The sequence below is a fragment of the Chiloscyllium plagiosum genome, unplaced genomic scaffold, assembly GCF_037043375.1.
Source record: "Chiloscyllium plagiosum isolate Xiang-an unplaced genomic scaffold, Cpla_swu_hap1 HiC_scaffold_52, whole genome shotgun sequence".
NCBI classification, from domain to species: Eukaryota; Metazoa; Chordata; class Chondrichthyes; order Orectolobiformes; family Hemiscylliidae; genus Chiloscyllium; species Chiloscyllium plagiosum.
Window position 1 is genome coordinate 15702978 of NW_028270190.1, and position 8596 is coordinate 15711573.

General features: G+C 42.8%; 1 pseudogene; it reads right to left on the minus strand.

Annotated features, from left to right (window-relative positions):
* LOC148134811 (putative G protein-coupled receptor 139) overlaps positions 1-6000 on the minus strand; it is a 6653-nt pseudogene extending 653 nt beyond the window's left edge.
* Between the last annotated feature and the right edge of the window lie 2596 nt (positions 6001-8596).

The following is an 8596-nucleotide window of genomic DNA, read 5'->3' on the forward strand; positions in this document are numbered from 1 at the left end:
AAGGTGAATGCGACAGTGAACCAGACAGAGCAGTCTGTGACTGCAACAGCAGGACCGCGTGAATGCTACACATATCCATGTATCTTAGGAAAAGAAAGTTTTCTGGAAAAAGAATGGGAATATGTCTCAATATCAGGTCGAGGAGCACCACCAGCAGATCTGCTATTGCCATGGTCACGAGGTAGCGAGTGACACATCCACACAATCCGCACTTTCCCCGGGAAAGGATTGCAATCGTTATTACGTTAACTGCGAAATGAAACACGTTCATTATAAAATGATATGTACGGCAGCGAACGAAAAATTCAGCATTCACTCACTCAACGATTGACACACCATTGCAGTAGTGTTAACTATGTACAGGCATAATGCTATCTCCTCCAACAGCATCTTTCCAACCCATGATTACACTTGCATGCCTCAAGAAGGGTAGTAGATACATTAGATTTTGAACTCTGTACGTTCCCCACTGAGTTATACACACGCCATTGACATTAAAATAAAGTGATCATTCATTCAGTGTCGCTGGATCCAAATCCAGGAATCCCATTCCAAATCGAACTGTGGGTCCCCTTCAGTGGAGGTTATGCCACAATCAAGGAAGGAAACTCATCATCAGTTTTCCTTGGACAATTGTACACCTGAGACCTGCACAGAATAACTGCTTCCACCTGAACTGGATAGCCAACAATATCCTGGGCAGATGTTTGCTGGAGCTGTTCAGAATGGTTTCACCTAGATTGATACGGGCTTGGAAAGAGGAGCTCCAGACAAGAGGCCGGAGAAGGTAGCGAACAGCTAGATACAGAGTGCCAAGAGTCTGTGAAGAGGGATAGACGGTTGATAGGGCAAATGTGCAGTTAGTGTGATGGGTTGAACTGAGTTTACCTGAACACAAAATTTATCAGGAATAATGGTGACAAACTTAAAGCATGAGTCAGTATTTGGAACTGCATTGTGACCATTACAGAGACTTTTATGTTACAGAGAAGGGGCAGGAATGGTTGTTAGATAGTCCAGGGTTTAGATGCTTCAAAAGGAAGAGAGCGGAAAGTAAATAGGTGTGGGGTGTGGCATTACTTATCGGGGTAACATTTGAGCTGCAGAAAGGACAATTGTCGAGTAAGGTTTGCATGGAGGGTCAATATGTGTGGATCAGAAACAGGAATGGAGCAGTCGCTTCATTGGGAGTTTTTCACAGGCTCCTAATAACAACAGAGACAAAGAGGAACAGATCAGGAAGCAGATACTGGAAACGTGCAGAAGTAACAGGGTAATTGCCACGGGTGACTTAAACTTTTCTAAATTTGATTGGAACCTCCTTAGTTCAAATCGTTTGGATGGAGCAGCTTTTGTGACGTATGTCTAGGAAGGACTCCGGTCCCAACTGGAGGGGAGAATGCATTTGATTTGGTGTTTGGCAACAAACCATGCCAGATGTAAAACCTATTGATGAGAGAGCATTTTAGTGACGTTCCCTGACATTCACGAGGCTCATGGAAAGGGATAGAAATAGACAGCATGGGAAAGTATTTAAACGAGGGAAGGGTAATTATAATTCTATTAGCAGGAATTGGGGAGGCCACATTGGGAACAGATGTTCTCAGGCAAATGCAAAATAGAAATGTGTTTCGGGAGCAGGTGCTGATAGTGCTCGAGAAGTTTGTGCCACTGAGACAGAAAATGGAAATGTACGGTTAACGTTGACAAATGGTGTGGACAATCTAGCCAAGAAGAATAAGGAAGCTGACATAAGGTTGAGGAGGGAAGAATGAGGCAGGACTCTAGGAGAGTTACACGGGGTCCAGGGGTGAGCTGAAGAATGGACTTAGGAAAGCAAGAATGGAGCATGAAAACGTTTTAGTGAGTAGGATTAAGGAAAACCGTAAAGCTTTTCCTTATGTAGGGAACAAGAGGATGGCCAGGATGAGGGTAGGCCCGATTGTGGAGGGAACTTTTGTCTAGAGTCGGAGAAGACAGGGAGGTACTTAATGAATACTTTGCCTCAGATTTCACTCCTGAGAGCGACTTTCATGTTTCTGAAAACAACTTGAAACTGACTGATAAGTTCAAGCAGGTTGATGTTCAGAAATAGGATGTGCTGAAAATTTTGAAATACCTGAGGATACATAGGACCAGATGGGATATACTCAAATTTTCTACAGGAAGAAAGGGAAGGGATTGCTGCGCCTTTGGCGATGAACTGTGCATCCTCATTGTCTACCGGCGTAATGCCAATTAATTTGAGGATTTTCAAGAGAGGAAACAGCGATAGTCCTGGGAACTACAGACCAATCAGTCTTACGTCCAAAGTAAGCACATTATTCGAGTGTATTTTGAGAGACAGGATTTATTATTATTTGGAAACCATAGCTTGATTAGAGAAAGTCAGCATGTCTTCGTGAGGGGCAGGTAATGCCTCAAAACCTAATTAAATTATTTGGGGATGTGACAAAACACATAAATGAATGTAAAACAGAGGCTGTGATGTACATGGGTTTTAACAAGGAGTTTGATAAGTGTCCCCGTGGTAGGCTCATTCAGAAGGTAAGCAGATGTCGAATGCAGGGAAATCTGTCTGTCTGGATACAGAACTGCTAGTCCACAGAAGCTGGAGAGTGGTAGTAGATGGAAACTATTCAGCCTTGGAATTTGGTGACCAGTGGGTATGCCACAGAATTGGTTTTGGGACTTCTACCCTTTGTAATTTTTATAAATGACTTAAATGAGTAAGTGGAAGGTTGGGTTAGTATGTTTGCTGATGAGACGAAGGATACTGGATTATTGGATAGTGTGGAGGGCTTTTGTAGATATTCACAGAATGGAGAGCTGGGATGATATGTGTAGGATGGAGTTCAACCTGGAAAAATGTGAGATTATTTATTTTGGAAGGTCTAATTTGTATGCAGCGTTAAAGGCAGAATTCTTGGCAGTGTGGAGCAACAGACGTATTCTGGGGTCCACGTCCATAGATCCTTCAAGTCTTCTGAGCAAGTTAACAAAGTTGTTAAGAAGGCGTATGGTGTATTGGTTTTCATTAGCGGAGGATTGAGTCGAACAGCTGCAAGGTTATGCTCCAGTTCCACAAAGCTCTGGTTAGACCACACTTATAGGAAGCATGTGGAGGTTTTAGAGAGGGTGCAGAGGTGGCTTACTCGGATGCTGCCTGGAACAGGGGCATGTGTTGTAAAGAAAGGTTGAGGAATTAGGTATTTTCTCTTTGCAGCAACGAGGGATAAGAGGTGCATGGATCGAGGTGTACATGATAAAGAGAGACATACTTAGAGTGGATAGTAGGATAATTTTTTTCCCAGGATGGAAATGGCCATCGAGAGGGTGCATAATGTTCTGGTGATTGGTGGAATGTTTGGAGTAGATTTCAAGGTAGGTGCTTTACACAGAGAGTGGTGGGTGCGCGGAATGTATTGCCAGTAGTAGTAAAGGATTCAGGTCCATTAGGGACATTTAAGCGACTCTTGGACAGGCACATGGGTAATAGTAAAATTTCGATATGTAGGTTATTTTGACCTCAGTGTACAATGGAATGTTGACACAAATTCGAAGGATGAAGGGCCTGCGCTGTGCTGTTCTGTTCTAGGTTCTATGTTTCTCGCTTTGTGTTCTATATAACGGCTGCTCCGGGAAGCGAGAAAGGAGGTTGCGAAGGTTCTGGTGAGGATATTTGCCTCCTAACCCTCCACGGGAGTCGTACCGGAGGACTGGAAGGAGGCAAATGTCCCTCTTTTCAATAAGGGTAATAGGGAGATATCTGGCAATTACATACCAGTCAGTCTTACGTCTGTGGTCAGCAAAGTTTTGGAAATAATTCTGAGGGATAGGATTTATGACTATATGGCAAAGCATAATGTGATTAAAGACAGTCAGCATGGCTTTGTGGGTGGCACGTCATGCCTCACCTCGCTTATTGAGTTTTTTGAGAAGATGTAAAGACAGATCGACGACGGTCGAGCAGTGGATGCGGTGAATATGGACTCCAGCAAAGTATTTGATAGAGTACCCATGGAATGCTCATTCATAAAGTCAGGAAGTATGGGATTCAAGGAGATTTGGCTATCTGGATTCAGAATTGGCTGGCTGACAGTGGTTGTAGACGAAATGGATTCTGCCTAGAGAACAGTGTTGAGTGATGTCCCACAGGGCTCTGTTCATGGCCTCTGCTCTTTGTAGTTTTTATAAATGACTTGTATGAGGAGGCTGGGGGGTGGGTTAGTGAATTTGCAGATGACACAAAGATTGGAGGAGTTGTCGATAGCATCGAGGGCTACTGTAGGCTGCAGCCCGACATAGACAGAATGCAGTGCTGGGCTGAGAAATGGCAGATGGAGTTCAAACTGGATAAATGTGAAGTGATGCATTTTGATGGACAAACTCGAATGCTGAATATAGGATTAAAGACAGGATTCTTGGCAGTGTGGAGGAATAGACGGATCTGGATATGCAATTACACAGATCCCTCAAAGTTGCTACCCATGTGTTGTCAAGAAAGCATATGGTGTTTTGGTTTTCATTAACAAGGGGATCGGGTTTAATATCCACGAGGTTTTGCTGCAGCTCTACAAGCCCCTGGTGAGATCAGACTTGGAATAATGTGTCCAGTTCTGGTAGCCCTACTATAGGAAAGGAACAGAGACTTTGCAGAGGGTTTAAAGAATGTTTACCAGGATGCTGTCTGGACCGGTGGTCCTGCCTTATGCAGAAAGGTTCAATAAGCTTTAACGTTTCTCACTGGAGAGAAGCAGGAAAAAAGGAGAACTAATCGAGGTATACAAGGTAATGGGAGGAACAGATAGAGTCAATAGTCCGAGACTTTTCCCCAGGGCAGGATTGACTGTTATGAGAAGTCATAATTTGAAGATATTAGGAGGAAGGTATAAAGGAGACGTCAGAGGTTCTTTACGTAGAGAGTTGTGAATGAATGGAATGCGTTGCCACCTGTGGTGGTGGAGGCAGCGTCATTGGGGACATTGAAGCGACTGCTGAAAATGCACATGGATAGCAATGAGTTTTGGGTTGCGTCGGTTAAGTTACTATATTTTACATTAGGATTACATTTCGGCACAACATCGTGAGCCGAAGGGGCTGTTCTGTGCTGTACTTTTCTATGTCCTATATTGAGAGATGACAAATACTGTATAACGACTGTAGACGGATGCCCATGTATATGTGTCTCACAGAACGAATGAATAAGCATATATGTTCGAGTGACTGTGCGTGAACGTTGTGTGCATGTGTGGGTTTGTGCGTATATTCGTGTGAATGTATGCTTGAGGATTTGTGCAAAGTTTTCCATTCAAATATATACGAAATACGGGCAGGGTGTTTGACTGTTTGTGTGAATACATGTGTGCAAGAGTGTGTGAAGGAGATGTTGCATTGTTGAGAGAATGTGAAAAAAACGACAGAGTGTGTGGGAGAGATTGTTAAGGTAACTGTGTAATTGTCTGTGGGTATAAATATCTGTGACTTTGTATGTATCTGACTTCTCATTATTCTCATGCCTGAAATATAACGTCAATAGGTAATGATCATGATGTATTCAGCATCTATGGTCTATAATGAAAAATAGAAAGCAAACATTTGCAGAAGACTTCATATGGTCCTTCCTCACTTGGTATCGAGAACATAAGCCTAAACCAACAACGATTAGCAGCTGTGAATCCAGCCAAAATGCCTCCAGTCGTTACAGTGTTGACTGGTCTATCACCGGGTTACAATTCACCATGCGCACGAAAGGAGTGAGGAGGAACCAATAACACATACAGAGGATAGGACAGACTATTTTGAAAGAAAGAAGACAGCGTAGAATTCTGGACAAAAAGAAAGAGTGCAACACCGTTTATAGAATTGATAACCGACGCTAACACTTACGGGGGACACTAACAGCAGCAAGTAGCGGGAAGTAGATCCTCTCGATTTCCTGAAATATATTCCTATGTTGATCGCCTCCCGATAGAATGAAAGTGCCTCAGCCAAACTCATGATGCCTCTTCTGTCAGTGGGTGAAGAGTAATTCTGAGGAGTTCAGTCAGCACAAGCTGATGCCAGTGAAGTGAAATCCTAAGACAGAGAAGAGAGGACAATCCCTGAGAGACAATGTTCTATTTTTTTCTGAGCTGGTATTAAGTCATCGTGAAAACTTGAGCTCTGTTAATGGAGTTGGGTACTGCTTTTAGTTTCTGGGCAAATGATTTCAGTTAACGCCCTTTCAGGTCAAATGCTTTTCATGGAAACTCAAATCTAGTGGTGAAAGTAACGTTTGGGTGTTGTAGCGTGCTTGAGTCACTTTTTCAACCAACTTGAGACTGGGAGGGCAAGTCTGTCTGTGCTTTGTGTGTGTGTGTGTTTGTGTATGTGTGCAATTCTGTGTTTTGCACTGTGTACTAAAATACATGTTTAAACATCAAGGATTGTTAAAAGGATTCCTACAAGTCCTATAAATAAGTTACATGATATTAATTGTTAGTGTTGTTTCCACAACTACTGGCTCAAGCAATGGTGGAGATCGAGGTACAGATGTGTTGAAGCCAAAGGCTGTGGCAGCCTTAGACAAATAATTGGAGCTTTTTTCCGTCAGCATGCTTAGTTATGGAATGAGAGTCATTCAGATCGACACCACAGGAAAAGGGCCCTTCTGCCCATAAGTTCTACAAGGACCAAAACAGTCAACGAACTGGTTCAATTCCATTTTCCATCAACTTTCCCTTTGCCTACCATACCTTGACATTTTAGTTACACTTCTCAAACTTTCTAAAATATATTGAGCGTTTCGGCCTCTAACAATCTTACAGGTAGTGACTTCCAGGCCCCCAGCAGTCATTGGATGTAACGTTTTTGCCTCACATCTCCTTTGAACCTTGTAGCTCTCACCTTAATTTCATGTCCCCGTGGTCTCTGATGCCTCCACATTGGGGAACAATCTATTTTGTCTATATATATTAATCTCAATCACCTCAGCTTTCAATCTCCTCTGCACTAAGATATAGAATGTCATGCTTTGCAGTCTCTGTTCATGACTAAATCTCTCCAGTTGAGACAGCCTCTATGTAAATCTGCCCAGCGACATCCTGGTGAATCTCCTTATGGTCTTCCTTCGTGCAAACACGTCCAGTCTGTAATTCGGATTACAGATATGCACGTAGTATGCCAGTTGTGCCCTCAGCAGCCTATGATACAATTTCACCTTCACGCCTTTGCTAATGAATTCTGTATCCCGACTAATATTTAGCAACCTTCCATTTTATACTCTCTATGACCTTACTAATATAGCAATGCTATGGCTGGTATCCTGCTGTACACAAATCTGGTGCACCTGCACTTGGGGTACTGCGTACAGCTCTTTCGCCATATTATAGGAACGATGTGGAAGCATTGGAACGGATGCAGAGGAGATTTACCAGGGTATTGCCTGGTATGGCGAGAAGGTCTTATGGCTAAGGGACCTGAGGCTGTTTTCGTGAGAGAGAAGGATGAGAGGAGACTTAATAGAGACATACAAGATGATAAGATGATTAGATAGGGCAGACAGTGAAAGCCTTATTCCTCGGATAGTGATGGCTATCACGAGGCTTTAAATATAGTGATGATAGATACAGAACAGATGTCAGAAGTTAGTTGTTTACTCGGAGAATAGTAATATCGTGGAATGCTCCTGCCTGTAACAGTAGTGAACTCACTAAGGTTAAAGGTCATTGGATAAACATATGGCTGATAATGTAATAGTGTAGGTTAGATGGGGGTGAGATTGGATTCTCAAGTCGACGCAACATCCAAGGCCAAAGGGCCTATACTGTGCTGCAATGTTCTGTGTTCTAACTTCTATGTTATAATGGTGGGAACTGAGAAGTCACACACTGAAAATTAAAGAGAAAAATGTGGAGTTTTTCCTCCATGTCATTCCAGAGAGAAATTCTGTGAAAAGAATGTTTCAGTTATCGAAACAGAAGAGGTTGACATGTGTACCTAACAAACTGTCAAATGTCTGCGGCCGTGATAGGTGCAAAATCTAGCAGAATGCGAGGAACTTCGTGAGGGAGATATGCAAATAGGGAAAGCAGCGCAAACCAAGATCAAATCTGAATGAGCTTGCAAAGTAATTTTGACAGATGAGTATTTCACATCAAAACGGTGGCTGAAGCTCTCAGAGAGACAGTGTTTGGCCGGCAATATCTGTGAAGATACAGAGTTCATCTTTCATAACAGTGAGCCTTGTCAGATGCTTAAAAACTTTAGAAGAGTGGCATTTATGATGTTGATTAGGCGCGGGAATTCAACTAAAGATGACTATGGAGAGCGAATGGGGAGGAGGAACTGATCAGTGGAGAGGGGACTGAACACGACGGAGACAGAGCCACAGACAGAGAGTGAGAGAGCGAAATGAAAGGACAGACAGAAAGAAACCAATGTTCATGGTAATCCTGGGAAGAATACAATCGAGATGTTTGTTCATGGGAAACACTATGTCAGTGAAAATGAGTTGCCTTTGCGGAAGGAAAATCATTTCATGAATGATCTGGTATCTGGAGGTGGAAAGGCAAAAGGAAGGGAATATTCATTGTCTGAAATTAGTTACGTAGAT